Consider the following 16,824-nt stretch of genomic DNA (forward strand, 5'->3'; position numbering starts at 1 on the left):
CAGCGGCGTGCTCACGTCCCGGTCGGGACCCCCGTGAGTCCGGTCACGGGTCCCACGGACTTGATCGCCGTGCGCATACCCGCGATCGTCTCACGGGGTGACTCAATGGAGAAATGCTGTTGTAAACAGCATTTCCCCATTCTGCCTAGCAACTAGTGACGCTGATCTCTGCTTCATGTGATTGGAGCAGAGATCAGTGTTCACTAAATGAAAGCCCAGTTAGTAACACACCCCTAGGAACACTTAACCCCTACACTGCCACCCACTGGTTAACCCCTTCACTGCCAGTGTCATTTACACAGGAATCACTGAATTTATATAGCAGTGATTGCTGTATAAATGACAATGGTCCCAAAAATGTGTCAAAAATGTCCGATGTGTCCGCCATAATGTCGCATTCACAATAAAAATCGCGGATCCCCGCCATTACTAGTAAAAAAAAAAATTAATAAAAATGCCATAAAACTATCCCCTATTTTATAAACGCTATACCTTTGCGCAAACCAATCAATAATCGCTTATTGCGATTTTTTTACCAAAAATATATAGCAGAATACGTATCGGCCTAAACTGAGGGAAAAAAATTGTTTTTTTTATATATTTTTGGGGAATATTTATTATAACAGAAAGTAAAAAATAATGTGTTTTTTTCAAAATTGTCGCTCTATTTTTGTTTATAGCGCAAAAAATAAAAACCGCAGAGGTGATCAAATACCACCAAAAGAAAGCTCTATTTGTGGGAAAAAAAGGACAGCAATTTTGTTTGGGAGCCACATCGCATGACCGCGCAATTGTTAGTTAAAGCGATGCAGTGCCGAATCGCAAAAAGTGGTCTGGTCTTTGACCAGCAAAATGGTCCGGGGCTGAAGTGGTTAGATAATTAATAGGGATAGGTCGAGTCTTTGGGACCTGAACTGGAAGGGAATTCCACATCCTTGCCGCTCTTACAGTAAAGAACCCTCTACGTAGTTTAAGGTTAAACCTCTTTTCTTCTAATTTTAATGAGTGGTCACAAGACTTGTTAAAGTTTTATCCCTATTGTGGGGTCACCAGTATGGTTTTTGTATATTGAAATCATATCCCCTCTCAAGCATCTCTTCTCCAGAGAGAATAAGTTCAGTGCTCGCAACCTTTCCTTATAACTAATATCCTCCAGACCCTTTATTAGCTTTGTTGCCCTTCTTTGTACTCGCTCCATTTCCGGTACATCCTTCCTGAGGACTGGTGCCCAGAACTGGACAGCATACTCCAGGTGCAGCCAGATAAGAGTCTTGTAGAGTGGGAGAATTATTGTTTTATCTCTGGAGGTGATCCCCTATTTAATGCATGCCAATATTCTGTTTGCTTTGTTAGCAGCAGCTTGGCATTGCATGCCATTACTGCGCCTATCATCTACTAGGACCCCAAGGTCCTTTTCCATCCTGGATTCCCCCAGAGGTTCTCCCCCCAGCGTATAGATTGCATTCATATTTTTTTCACCCAAATGCATTATTTTACATTTTTCTACATTGAATCTCATTTGCCATGTAGTTGCCCACCCCATACATTTTTTCAGATCTTTTTGCAAGGTTTCCACATCCTGCGGAGAAATTATTGCCCTGTTTAGCTTAGCATCGCCCACAAATACTGTTTACCCCATCCTCCAGGTCGTTTATGAACAAATTAAATAGGATTGGTCCCATCACAGAACCCTGGGGGACCCCACTACCCACCCCTGACCATTCCGAGTACTCCCCATTTATCACCACCCTCTGAACTTGTCCTTGTAGCCAGTTTTCAATCCATGTACTCACGATATGGTCCATGCCAACGGACCTTATTTTGTACAGTAAACGTTTATGGGGAACTGTGTCAAATGCTTTTTCAAAATCCCAGATACACCACGTCTACAGGCCTTCCTTTCTCTAGCTGGAAACTCACCTCCTCATAGAAGGTTAGTAGATGTACTGTAAGAAAAACCCTACGTGTAGTGTGCATCCATGGGGACACCAAGGAGTACCCCTTGGTTTCGGTGACTGTGTCCTATGGCCATACCTCAGTGACCCAAGAGGTCGGGGGAAGTGAGAAGCCTAATACATTACATTATAGTGGGGCGGGACTGTCCACTATTTTTCGAACTGTGGAGCCAGGTACAGATGGGGCTGCTAGGACAGCCAGGAGAACTGGGGACACTGGGCCTGGAAGAGACAGAGTCTGAAGGACCTGGGCCTTAAACCCCCACAACACACCCCACTGATACGGAGATACAGGTTACTGATAATGATACTGCAGAGAATGTTAAGTTGAAGGATGTTTCTGTTTCAGATTGCAAAACCGAGTTAAACTCTGAGGGGGGGCAAGTCTTCCCGTTACAGGTTATGCTGGGGGAGGATGACGAGGAGCTCTCCCCATTGCAGTTCCCGGTTGAGGAGGGTGAAGGGGAAACATCCTCAAGGCCAGTGCACCCAGACCTAGATGTACCCAGGGGTGCGTTTGGCACCGCCCAGTTGCGGGATCCTACCTTGGTCAATGCCCGAGAGCAGGTTTCTGTTGTGGATGGGGTCTCACAAATGCCAGGGGCAGATCAGAGGTTTCCTCATTTTGCGTTGAAGAGGGACTTGCTTTATCGAGTGGCTGAAAGCCGTGGGGAAACTATAGAGCAGTTGCTGGTTCCCCAACCGTATAGGCGGATGCTACTTGATCTAGCCCACAACGACGCACTGGGAGGACACTTGGGGGCAGAGAAAACAGAGGCCAGGATAACCAACCGGTTTTACTGGCCAGCGGTAAAGGTTGAGGTTAAAAGATATTGTGCGTCTTGTCCCGTTTGCCAGTTAACTGCCCCAGTGCCCCACTATAGAAGCCCTCTGGTACCCTTGCCAATTATTGAGGTTCCATTCGAGCGGATCCCTATGGATCTCGTGGGACCCCTGGTAAAATTGGCAAGGGGGCACCAATATATATTAGTCATCCTGGACTACACAACCAGGTATCCAGAAGCAGTTCCTTTGAGGAAAACTTCCTCTAAAGCCATTGCCCAGGAACTATTTCAAATGTTTTCACAAACTGGATTTCCCAAAGAGATACTAACGGACCAGGGCACCCCTTTTATGTCAAAGGTGATGGCGGACTTGTGCAAACTGTTTCAGATTAAGCAGTTGCGGACGTCCGTCTATCACCCGCAGACCGATGGCCTAGTTGAGAGGTTTAATAAAGCCCTAAAGTCCATGCTAAAAAGAGTGGTCCAGAAATACGGGAAGGATTGGGATATGTTACTCCCTGGCTTCTTGTTTGCCATCCGGGAGGTTCCACAAGCGTCCACGGGATTCTCACCATTTGAGCTAATGTATGGGCGACCTGGATCTGGTAAAGGAAACGTGGGAAAGTGAGTCCTCACCACACAAAACCGTGGTAGAGCATATCTCTCAAATGCGAGAGAAGGTGGCTAAGGTGATGCCGCTGGTGAGGGAGCACATGCAGAAGGCTCAGGAAGCCCAAAGAAGGGTGTATAACCGATCTGCGAAAGTCAGACAGTTTCAAGTAGGAGACTGGGTGGCTGTCCTAATACCCACAGTGGAGAGCAAGTTCTTGGCCAAGTGGCAAGGTCCGTTTGAGATAGTGGAAAAAGTGGGGGAGGTAAACTACAAGGTACACCAGCCAGGGAAAAGAAAACCATACCAGATCTATCACGTGAATTTGTTGAAACCCTGGAGAGACAGAGACCAGGTATCCGCGGTGGTAGCGGTACAGTCAGGAGACCATGCAGGGATCGACCTGGTGCAGATGGCTGCTACCTTAACTAGGCCCCAAACCCAGCAAGCAAAAGAGTTTCTTCAAAGAAATAGGGACATGTTTTCAGGGTTGCCGGGACTCACCAATGTCATCGAGCATGACATTGTAACTGAACCCAAGGTAAAAGTTCGGTTAAAGCCTTAACGTATCCCAGAAGCTCATAGAGTGGCAGTGTCTGAAGAGGTCAAAAGAATGCTCGAGCTTGATGTCATCGAGGAATCGCAGAGTGAGTGGTCGAGTCCAATCACGTTGGTACCCAAACCCAACGGCACTCTTCGCTTCTGCAATGATTTTAGAAAACTTAATGAAATCTCCAAGTTTGATGCTTATCCCATGCCACGGGTAGAGGAGCTAATTGAGAGGTTGGGTCCTGCCAGGTATATTACCACGCTGGACCTCACAAAAGGGTACTGGCAGATTCCCCTGACCAAGCAAGCTAGGGAGAAAACGGCCTTCTCTACCTTGGAAGGCCACTTCCAATACAAAAGAATGCCATTTGGTTTACACTCCACCCCCGCTACGTTCCAAAGGGCCATGGACAAAACTTTGTGTCAACATCATCAGTATGCCTCTGTTTATTTGGATGACATAGTCATCTTCAGCCCTGATTGGGAGTCGCATCTTCCCCGAGTTCAGGCAGTCGTAGACTCCTTGAGAAGAGTAGGATTCACCATCAATCCAGAAAAATGTGCAGTTGGGGTGGAGGAAGCCAAGTACCTAGGGTACATTGTGGGTAGAGGGCTGGTAAAGCCCCAAATGAGTAAAGTGAAAGCCATACAGGACTGGCCCCGTCCCCTAAACAAGAAGCAGGTCAGAGCGTTTTTGGGCATAGTTGGCTACTGCCGGAGGTTTATCCCCAACTTTGCCACCATTGCGGCACCATTGACTGACCTGACCAAAGGCAGAAAGTAGGTGATGGTAAAATGGAATGACGATGCCCAAAAAGCTTTTCAGAAGCTTAAGACGGCATTGTGCCAGGATCCGGTACTCGTTGCTCCGGACTTTACCAAGGATTTTGTAGTACAGACAGATGCTTCAAATGAAGGGTTAAGAGCAGTCCTGTCGCAAGTAATCAACGGGGAAGAGCACCCCGTAGTTTTTCTAAGTAGAAAGCTGACGGCAGCGGAGAAAAACTACGCGGTGGGGGAGCGGGAGTGTCTTGCCATTAAGTGGGCTTTGGACTCTTTGCGGTATTTCCTCCTAGGCAGCTTGGTATCCAACCACGCCCCACTGACCTGGATGAGGCAAAATAAGCACACTAATGCCAGCGTATCAAGGTGGTTCCTGTCTCTCCAGGAGTTAAATTTTGTGGTAGAACACAGATCCGGGTGACTACATCAGAATGCCGATGCCCTCTCCAAGGCCAATGTATGGTGTCAAGTGGTGCCTCCAACACCTCCGCGTTGAGGCAGAGGGGGGTGGATATGTACAGGACGCCAAGGTTGGGTCCTGGACGGGTGCTATGTAGCACCTATATTCGGATTGTGGTTCCTTTAAGGGAATCCTGGTATGCTTCAGGGGGTCACCCAAAAATGGGTGAGAAATTCCGGGGATAGTTTTTAGGAGAGGACTGATTCGCGGTCCTCTCTATATTAAGAGAGATAGTTGGGACCCGGAATTTGGGGGGCTCTGAAGTGACATTTGGGTGGGAAAGAGCCTCCCTTCCTGACCACAGGGATTTGGCACACAGGGGGTTAAAGGCCTTCAAGAAGACAGCTCATAAAACAGGAAGTAGTAGAGAGGTGGTGATGAGGAGGAGTAGGAGATTAACACCTGTCTGAGGAGCTGTCTTGCTGTTTTGGAGGCTGCAAAAGATCTCTGTAAGGACTCTGAAAACTTTGGTGTGAAGACCCGACTACAGAACTGTAGGTGCTTTCTTTTCTTATTTTTTGTGCTGAAGATAAGCAGACTTTATTTTAAATTTTGTATGCTGAAGAAAAACTGAAAATTCCTATCAAAATACTTACCGTAATTTTCCTTTCCTGATGGACTCCATGGCAGCAACGTGTGGGTTAAGTCCCGCCTCCACTACCCTATAGGACACTACTCCCATAAATCTTTGCTCCCTGCCCATGGCCGTGCTCGGTAACTAGCCTACTCCAGCAATTTTGGGAGGGAACTCCTGCTGCCATGGAGTCCATCAGGAAAGGAAAATTACGGTACGTATTTTGATAGGAATTTTCAGTTTTCCTGACAGACACCATGGCAGCAACGTGTGGGAAATAACTCGCCAAACACACTCGGGTGGGCAAAAATGCTGAACAAAGATTTAACACTGTCGATCATCAGCACCTTTAAACCAAAATCAACAGAAGATAAACTAGCAGGTTCAACACAATAATGAGCCATAAATGTATGAATGGATGACCAAGAAGCTGCTTTGCAGAAAACCTCAGGAGCCACATGACGTGAAGCTTACCAAGAAATAGAGAGAGATTTCTTGTGGAATGTGCTGTAACCACCTAAGGAGGAGCCAAGCCCTTCTCTTTATAAGCCCACTGGATCGCCTGAACCACCCACGTGGAGATGGATATAACCGAAGCCCTAAGGCCTTTGCTTTTACCGTGGAAAAGAACAAAAAGATAATCCGATTGCCGGAAAGAAGCTGTCGCCTCCAAGTATCGTTTCAGAATAACTCCCATGTCGAGAGGATGAAGATCCTCCCAGCAGAATTAAAGGTAGGAAGAGTAATATCCTGATTTTCGTGGAAGACTGAAGTAACCTTGGGATTCGACCCTAGCATTGGCACTAGGACCACTCTGTCAGGGAAGAACTTGAGGAAAGGTTCCTTTGACCCTAGAGACTGTATCTCAGAGACTCTCTTTGCCGAGGATATGGCTACCAAAAAGATGTCATTAGGGACAATTCTTTGATTGAAAGTGGTTTGTCCAGTTGTGAGAAGAAGTCAAGAACCAGCGGTAAATCCCACTTGGGGAATCTAGGTTTTAGCCCAAGAAACTCCAGAAAAAGACAAAATTGCCAAGACTTGTACACGAAGAGCACTGACAGATAAGGAGATGTCTAATCCGGACTGTAAGAAACCCAAAACATCCTGAACCATCAGATTACTGTCAGAGCTAGACCTGGAGGACCTGTGTCTTGTGAATCTAGACCAAATCCTCTCAAACACCTGGTTGGTACTTTTCATCCTTGCATTCATGAGAGTAGGAATGACCTTGGGGCAACCCAGAGCCTCTAACCTTCCCCTCTCAAAAACCAGACCATCAGACATAGATGGGCCGGACAGGGATGTAGCTTTAAGCCTTGGGATAGAAGATTGGGCCTGAGAGGTAAGGGAATCGGGGAGGAGGAGCATTAGTAGTGGAAACCATGGCCTGTTGGGCCAATAAGGTACAACAGCTAACACTTCTACTGCTTCTGATCTGAGTCTCCGCAGGAATAGGAGTTGGAGGAAAGGCGTAAGCTCTGTTGAACCAACATCGTTCCGTCAGTGTATCCACCCCCTAAGCCTGAGGATCCCGAAACCTGGAATAATACCTTGCCAGTTTCTTGTTGCAAGGGGAGGCAAACAGGTCGACCTCTGGGGAGAACCCCAACGTTAGAATCCAACTGAAGACTTCCTCATGAAGGGACCATTCGTTGTTGTCCAGACTGACACGAGACAGGAAGTCCGCCTGAACGTTCTGCGTCCCTGGAATATGAGTTGCTGTAATGTTGACCAGGATCTTCTGAGCCCAAGACATAATTGGCTCTACTGCCGTCGTGTTGTCTAGTCTGAGTAGAACCGAGGTTCCTGAGATCAGATGACAAAAAACTAGGAGCGCCCGGAAAGCTGCCCTTAATTCTAAAATGTTCGACACCATCCTACTGGAAGGGAAGTCCCAGGTGCCCTGCGCTACTTCCATCAAACAGTGAGCGCCCCAGCCCCTGTTGCTGGCATCCGAAGTTATTGCTATCCATGAGATGGGGAGAATAGAATGACAATTGAACAGATTCTCCTTCTGAAGCCACCAGGGCAGAGCGCTTCTCATTGAGGATGTGATCCGGATAAGCTGAGTTTTTTCGCCTAGCCATTGGTGAAGAAACCCTTTTTGGAAAAGTCTCATCTTCCATTGGGCCCACTTCACCATTGGAATCAAGGCCACCATAGTGCCAATAATCCTCAGACACTGAAGAGCCTGGAGATGAGAGGCTGAGAGAGCCGGACGAATTCTGTACCGAATTACCGACACCTTCTCTTTGGGTAATGAGATGGTACCCTTTACTGTGTTGGAGAGTACTCCCAGGAATACAAGAGACTGAGAAGGAATTAACTGACTCTTCTCTAGATTCAGGATTCAACCGAATTCTTGAAGAGTGGAGATAACCTGACCCTTGTGTAATAACAGACGGCCTCTGTCCTGGGCTAGCAGCAGAAGATCATCCAAATAGTGGTGAAGATGAATTCCTTTGGTTCTCAATAGATCCACTACAGCTAACGTAGAAGACAAGCCCCCACCTGGCCTATCTGAGCGGGCCCAATCTCAAAAAGATTTATTTGGTTCCCCCTCTCCTGTCGCACTGCTCTTGACGAATTTCTTAAAGGAAGACTGCCTTGACTTCCATGACCTGGAATATTCCCGACCAGGTCTATAGCTACGGGCCTCCCTGGCCTGCTCCTGATATTGCTTCTTAGGAAAAAATCTTCTCTGGCTTTTTAAGCGTCTATCCTGAGGAAGAAACCCCGGATTCCCGCCAGTGGCCCGGGTTATGGCATTATCCAATTTATTACCAAAAAGGGAAGAACCCTCAAAAGGGATACGGCACCATACCTGTTTTGACGCTGGATCAGCCAGCCGGGGACGGAGCCAAAGAGCCCGTTTGGCCGTGACAGCTGAAAGCATAAGCCAAGACACTAAGCGGATGATGTCAATCGAAGCCTCCCCCAGAAAAGCTGATGCAAGCCGTAACTCCTGGATAGGAGAGCTTTTTGCGACTTAATCCGAAATGTTCCTGAGGGTATCATCCACACTGTCCGTCCATACTTCCATGGCCTTGGACATTGCTGCTAAAGCCAACGCTGGCTTGCATGCCACACCAGCAGTGAGGTAAATTCTCTTTAAATCGGAATCAATCCGCCTATCTAAGGCATCCTTGAATTAAACTGTATCTTCCAGTGGAAGAGTCACATGCTTTACTAGTCTCATTACCGCTGCATCCACTAGTGGAGCCGATTCCAGATACTTGACCTCATCTTCCTTAAAGGGATATAACTTTAAGACTTTTGAAAGCATACTATTCTTTTTCTCAACTTTACTCCATTCATCCGTAATGACCTGACCAAGCTCAGACAGGAATGGAAAGTTGAGACGCTCCTTTTTAAGTTGCTTAAAATACTTCCTTTGTTTGGAAGGATTAGCCACCTCATCTTCCCAGTTCAAAGCTTCTCTGATAACCTTCACCAAGGGGGAGAGTAAGGCAAAGTCAAACCCCACACAGGGACTATCTTCCTCAGATTCACTGTCTGATGCAGCAGCTGAAGGGTGGCTTGTTAGAGAGGATTCCCAGATCTCTTGAACATGCGACTCCCTTACTGGTGACTGAGGTGACTCTGACTGAGGCACAGGGGTCTGATTGGCCCTGATCCCTTTTAGGGATTCTTTCACCACCTTTTCCACAAGGGATCTAAGTTGCTGGTCCGTACCCCCTCTCTCACTAGAGGCTTTGGAAAAGCAGAGGTCACGCAGGGATTTCCCAGTAGGAACTTGCAACCTACATCCCCAGCAGGTACTGACAACTGAATGGCTGGAATGAGCCTTGGAGGAGCGAGAATGATCCTCGCTACCGCGCCCAAATCTTAAGGGTGAGCCGTGATGTTTAGATTTAGAATCTGAATGCCGGTGGTAAGACTTTGAAGAATCGCTTCCTCTGTGCGTTGAGCTGCGTTGCTGTTCTGACCTAGATGGGCTGGTGCAAGACAGAGATAGAAGAGACATAAAGATAAGGAAAGATAACAGACTGACTAAGACCGGACCCCCCCCCCCCCCCAGTACCTATTATGAGAGGGCTGGCCACATACAGGCGGAGGAGAGTCCATATCTCTAGAGGTTTCCATAACTGCTCCACAGAAAAAAGTCCTAGACAAGGGGAAGTAGCGTAATAGCCTGCAAGCATTCCCAGAGCCTGCAGGCTATTCCCCATGTTTAAATAAGGCGCCTTAGTGACCTCATCACAGCGTCGTGCATGGCGCCACTGCGCATGCACGAATAGCATAATTTTGCCACTATCGCGCATGCGCGAACCAAGCCTCGTTCTTGCGCCGCACTCGCGCAGGCCGATCGTACGAACGAAAAAAAACAGGAAGTAAGCGGCGGCTGGAACGCAGGGTAACCCAGCCACCATGCCTGTAACTACAAACATATTACACAGGAGAAACGAACGGAAAAGGAAGGTAACAAGCAAGGAACAAACACAAACTGCTGCCATGAAAAAGAGGAACAATCTTACCGCTCCCACACGATCGTCTCCAGGCCGAAGGTAAGGAAAGCACACCGGACTTCTCAGGGCATAATAGGTCACCTGCTATTTAGCTGGGCTGTCCGACCAAATGCGCAGCCTGCCTGCCAATGGCTAGGTTCCTGGCTTCCTCCAGCGCTTATATCCAATGCCCACTCCATACCCCGCTAGTAGCTAGGGCTTAGCGGAGTCATGCGACAATCTCGTCCACAGTCGCTATTCGGCCAAACCAATAATGGAACCGTGTGGGAGCAATCTTCAGGTAGAAAGACCATAATGGGTCCTACGGAAGAGGACAAAAAAAGAACACGGTCATGGGCAGGGAGCAAATATTTATGGGAGTAGTGTCCTATAGGGTAGTGGAGGCGGGACTTAACCCACACGTTGCTGTCATGGAGTCTGTCAGGAAATGCTTATTTTTGATTTAATTATAAATAAAAGTATTTTGATTTCACCTTTTACCGGTTTATGCACTTGGTCCCGCGGAGCTAGTATCCCCAAACTTTACAATACTTAAAGAATTTCTTGGGATTTTTTTTTGCTCTCCTCCGCTATGTGTCTTTCATGTTCTATCTTAGCTGTCCTTTTCTGCCTGAAAGTCCGGCCGTGTTGTGACATTGGGGTGTTTAACTCAAGTGGTTAGATGCATTTTTTGTGCAGTGAGTCCACATCAGACAGGCATTTCTAGTTAAGGGCCTGGTAGCCCACGTTTATTAAAGGGAAAACAAAACAGTCCATCCAGGAATCCCACACAGGGGTTTAACTTCATTCAGCACACATAAATGAAAACATACCAAGCCACCTGGCTCTCTCTTGTCAGCAGTTCCTCTGCTTGCTCCCAACAGACTTATCAATTCTTTCCAGCCCCCTGGACTCACTGGCTTCCGTAGTCTTCCCGACTCTGAAGGCAAGCCAGCCTTTCCCAGTCCCTGAGCAAAGAATCCCCCTTACACGGGCTACAGTCTCCCACAGGGCAGACCACTCTCCAAACACAGGTTTGTCTTCAAACAGCAGCAGCAAGCTGCTCACACTCCACCATCCTCCACACTCTACTCTCACCAGCCCGCTGGGCACACACCCTGCTTGCTATCCTCAAGACCCGGACACAGGGTTGGAGATCCCGTCCCACCCATGACTCTCAGGGATCTCCAAACTACAGAATCCCATCCAGAACTAGAAAAACCTGGAGAAAACTGACAGAGCAGTTTTCTCCATTTAAACTCTACACTCTGTAGTCTTGCAGTCCACAGATATGCAAACTCTGTGTCTCTTTTACCTCCAATTTCATAGGGACAGAGCCTCGCGCTGCCCCAGTGTGTACACGGCATAACTTTTAGGAGTCTCTACTGTGGGAGCACATGTATTCTGATGGATAGATGACGGGCAGGTGACTGGAGGGAGCCCACCCCTCCTTAAAGGTGCAGGAACATACTGAACACCAAACACATTGCACTAAGGCAGCAAAGAAGTCAGTGTGTTGCCTAACCAATATGTCAACAATACAAAAAAAGGTCACTGCCCCACCTCTAACTGGTCTTCACAGCAAGGAGAACTGGAAGGGCAAATGCATGTCAAAAAAAAAACAAGGAATTTCCAAGCTCAACTTACCAACCAGCCTGCGACCAACCAAATTGACCTGTCTAAAGCCCCATACACACTATCAGTTTTTCTGCTGAGTTTTTCCTTCAGATTTACCAAAACCATGTAGTAGAAGGGCCTGCCTGATTGCATACAAATTGAAACGCCTAAGGTTTGACCTCATATTTTATGGTTTTGGTAAATCTGAAGGAAAAACTCAGCAGAAAAACTGATAGTGTGTATGGGGCTTAACAGTATGCATTAAAAACAGGGGTTTAGTTGCACACAATTGAAAATACACACGTAAACTGCAGGCCCTGGCAAGGCATCCTGTATCCTGCAGACCTTACCTTTAACTTTTAGGAGTCTCCACAGTGGGAGCACATGTATTCTGATAGATAGATGAAGGGCAGGTGACTGCAGGGAGCCCACCCTTCCTTAAAGGAGAAGGAACACACTGAACACCCAGCACATTGCACTGTTGCAGCAAAGGTGTCAGTGCATTGCCTGACCAATTGGGTATCGGAGGTGCCTTCACACCATAACCCTATAGAGGTACTTTTGAAGAAAGCAAGAATTGGCCTTGCTGTCAAAAATGTAAATGATATGCACCTGTCAAACAGGTGCGTAAAAATTGATCTTTGGGTGTCGGTGGCACCTTCACACCGTAACCCTATAGAGGTAATCTTGATGAAAGCATGAATTGGCCTTGCTGTGAAAAATTGAAATGTTGTGCATTTGTCACATGGACAACAACAGGGAAAAAAATTGGTCTTTGTGTGTTAATTATGCCCTTGAAACCTACAGCAAAAAAATTCTTACAGATGTAATCAACACCCACAAAGCTAGGCAGCCTAAAAGTCTTGCAGAGATTTCACATCCCAAAAACACTTAATCAGCAACATTGGCATCAGGGGATTCATAGCCACTGGTAATCTAGGACTGGTTCATTTTGATAAATGTCAGACGATCTACAGAGTCTGTGGACAGACACGTTCTATTATCAGTAACCAAACCTCCAGCAGCACTGAATACCCATTTGGAAAGCACATTGGATGCAGAGCAGCCCAGCAGCTCAATTGCATACTGGGCAAGTTCTGGCCAGTTGTCTATTCTCTTGACCTAGTAACCCAATGGATCGTCCACTGGAAAGCTCTCCATCTCTGTTTTTGCCTCTCATCCACCATCTGATGCAGACGCTGTCGATGGGATGGGGAAGTTCACAGCTCTGGGCGGCAAGGATTAAAAAAAATTGTGGAATGAATCATTGCTCCTCTCTTGACCAACTGAAGGCTCAAAACTAAGTTTTCCAGAACACTGTAACCTACCAGAGTTGGGAAAAGTGCTAGATAAACTCCTCTTTAAGGTGTCCTCAAGAGATTTCGTCTTCTACCCCCTCTGTGGGGATGGGATGAGTTCTGAGATTTAACGTGTAATGGTGGTCAAGGAGGGTAGCCAACTAATAGTGATCTTTCTCCTTGATGCCACGTATTCTTGGGTCCTTTTGCAGGCTTTGAAGCATGAGGGAGCCCATGCACTGCAAGTTTCAAGAGGCATGAGAAGCAGGCTCCTTGAGGTCACTAAGGATTACAGTATCTGAAACTGCCTCCTCCCAGCCATGAACTACTAACAAGGGTTCTGGGGATAGAAAACCATTTATTAAGGTTTTGACGTATGTCTTCCTCTGCTTCAATGCCTCCAAAACTGCAAGAATCCTCCTCCTCTCTCTCCTCTTGTGTGTTCTGTGGTATAGGAAGAATGGTGTCTGCATAAAGCGGGCCTTGAGAGGAAAGGAAGTCCTCCTCTTCCTCCTGCTGCTCTGCCTTGAGTGCCCTTTCCATAATGCCATGCAGATTCTTCTTCAGCAGGAACACAACAGGGATTGTGCCACTAATGCATGCATTGTCACTGCTCACCATCCTTGTGGCCTCCTCAAATAGTGACAGTACAGTGCATGTATCCTTTATCAGCAGCCATTGGCGTGGGGAAAAAAAAGCAGAGACCGAGTGTGTCATTGTGCCATACTCACACACAGTGGCGGCCGGTGGTAATTTTTTTGGGGGGGCAGGACAGGACAGGCCAGGACAGGCCAGGAAATCAGGAAAGCGGAGAATCAGCATGTTGGAACAGAAAGCAAGATCAGGAACCAGAAGGGACGTCAGCCAAGCGAGTCTTCAACAGGCACATATGAGAGAGTCTCTGAATGTGTTGACCAATTGAGGGCAGAGAGGATTTGAACTGAGCAGCTTAAGTAGCCAGCAGGACCGATGAGCAGGATATCATCACCAGATGAGTCACTGTCAAAAAATTAGAGCTGGCAATTAATCGACAGTTGAGCGGACTGCTCTGAGAAGGAAGGGCTGAGCCCAGCTCTGACAGTACCCCATCCTCAACAACCCCTCCCCCTTAGAGAACCACCAGGTTTGAGGGGAAACCATCTATGGAAAGCATGGAGGAGGATAGGGGCATGTACGTCTGAGGATGAGACCCAAGAGCATTCCTCCGGATCATACACCTTCCAATAAACCAGGCACTGCATGTGCCCACGAAACCTACGGGAGTCAACAATGGACTGTACTTCATACTCCTCATGGCTCTCAACCTGGGTGAGGATGTGGCACCGAGGTGGTGAAGTGGTTGCAGACCAAAGGTTTTAATAAGGAGGTATGACATACATTTGAGATACGCATATCCGAAGGAAAGTCTAAAGCGTAAGCCACTGAATTAATCCTGTGGAGAATACGGAAAGGCCCAATAAACTGAGGTGTCAACATCAGTGAGGGAACACGGAGTCAGAGGTTGCCAGATGACAGCCAGACCCAGTCCCCAACCTGGTAGGAAGGCGCAGGCAGGCATCTGCGGTCAGCATGAAGTCTGTACCTATCATTGGCATGTTGCAAGGACTCCTGCACTTGTACCCAAGTGGAACGAAGACCATGGAGATGCTCTTCTAATACAGGAAGGGTCTGAGGAGCAAATGAGTCAGGCAACATGAATGGTTGGAAACCATAGTTAGCCATAAATGGGGACAATCGGGAAGCAGAATTCATGGCACTATTGTGAGCAAACTCTGCCCAAGGTAAGAGGTCTGACCAGTTGTTATGATGGTCAGAAATAACGTAGAACGTAGAAACTAGGGATGAGCCGAACCCCCCGGTTCGGTTTGCAGTAGAACATGCAAACAGGCAAAAAATTTGTTTTGAACGCAAGTGGGAAGGCTGGCCGAAGGTCAGCCTGTGTTTGTGGGAGGAGTCTGAGGGACTATTTAACCCTCCTCCTCTGTCAGGGCCAGGGTTGCCATTTCTGGGTGGTGGGGGGTACGTTTGGTCCTGCTTTGTCCTCCTCACTTTCTCCCCTCTGCTACATCTGGCCAGCGTGCAGCCCACCCAGTTCTCATGGCGCTGATGCTAGGGGGGCCACCCGCCCACCCGCTTTTTCTCAGTCCCCCCTCAGCTCCACGTGGCCAGCGTGAACCCCGCCCGCTTTTCCCAGCTCTCATGCCAGGGGGAGCGGCGTTCATCTGGCCATCTGTCCTCCTTTACTAAATCTCCCCCCAGCTCCGTGGGGCTAGCGCGCAGCCCGTCCATTGTTCACGGCGCTCATGGCGGGGGAGTGGGGGGGTGTTTGTCTGGCCATCCATCCGCCTTCTATCATCTCCTCATAGCTCCATGGGGCTGGCGTGCGGCCCGCCCGCTCATGCCGGGGGAGTGGGGGGGGGGCGTTCATCCGGCCATCCATCCACCTCGATATCTCCCCAGTGGGCGGCCCACCCGTTTTCCCAGCGCTCATAGCGGGATAGCCGTCCATCCATCTCTGAAGGTTCCCAGCTCCACCTGGCCAGCATGCATGCCACGCGCGCGCAGAGGGGGAGTGTGATCGGCCGCCGGCTCCTCTCCTCATGTATGTTTGGTTCATGAGGGGGGCAGGCTGTGTGTTTACTCCTGGTGCTCCCTGGGGATGGGCAGTCTCCCGTCAGTCACTCCTTTCTTCCCCTCAACCGGCGTCTTTGCTGCAGTGTCAGTGGGGATCAGACCACACACTGCAGCCATGGCAACGGCCAGACCTGAGGCCAGGTTTGCTGCTTTCACTTGTTTCACTTCCTTTGATCAGTGTTTTTTATCGCTAGTGGTCTGCCCATCGTTTTCTGTCGTAGCAGCATTTTCTGTCGCAGTGTTTTGTCCAGCATTTCCGTTATGGCGTTCTGTTGTTTGGTCCAGCATTTCCGTCATTGCGTTCGGTCCAGCATTTCCGTCATTGCGTTCTGTCCAGCATTTCCGTCATAGCAGTCTGCCCAGCATTTCCATCATAGCGTTCTGCCCAGCATTTCCGTCATAGCATTCTGCCCAGCATTTCCATCATAGCGTTCGGTCCGGCATTTCCGTCATACCGTTCTGTACAGCATTTCCACCATAGCGTTCTGTCCAGCATTCCCATCATAGCGTTCTGTCCAGCATTTCCGGCTTAGCATTTCTGTCGTAGCGTTCTGTCCAGCATTTCTGTCGTAGCATGCTGTCCAGCATTCCTGTTCTCAGCGTTCGGTCCAGCTTTCCTGTTCTCAGCGTTGAATGAATGAATTAATGAAATACTTGTATAGTGCACAATGCGAACTGAATCGCCTCTAGGCACTGTGGCGAGCTTTGATCATCTGCTAAAAGAGGAAGGTCTTGAGTTTCGTCGCTGGATAGCAAGAGTGGATTAGCACCGCTGGAATCTTTTTTTTATTTTTTTTATTTTTAATAAAGGAATTTTTCAAAAGTGTGTTTGTCTTATTTAACCATTTTGACACTTTCTTTGTGAAATGGTAGGGGTACTTTTGTACCCCCTTACCATTTCAAACAGGGGGGGCGGCATCTGGGGGTCCCCTTGTTAAAGGGGCTTCCAGATTCTGATAAGCCCCCCGCCCGCAGACCCTCACAACCACCGGCCAGGGTTGTGAGGATGAGGCCCTTGTCCTCATCAACATGGGGACAAGGTGCTTTGAGGTGTCACAGACCCCCAAAGCATCCTCCCAATGTTGAG

The 16,824-nt window shown here is 48.2% G+C and overlaps 1 protein-coding gene across 2 annotated transcripts in view; it reads left to right on the forward strand.

Moving 5' to 3' along the window:
- Positions 1–16,824, forward strand: part of STING1 (stimulator of interferon response cGAMP interactor 1) — a 463,207-nt gene that overhangs the window by 302,529 nt on the left and 143,854 nt on the right. The window lies entirely within an intron of this gene.

The sequence above is a fragment of the Lithobates pipiens genome, unplaced genomic scaffold (assembly GCF_037356315.1).
Source record: "Lithobates pipiens isolate NorthernLeopardFrog02 unplaced genomic scaffold, aLitPip1_a1.2 Scaffold_8, whole genome shotgun sequence".
Lineage (NCBI taxonomy): Eukaryota > Metazoa > Chordata > Amphibia > Anura > Ranidae > Lithobates > Lithobates pipiens.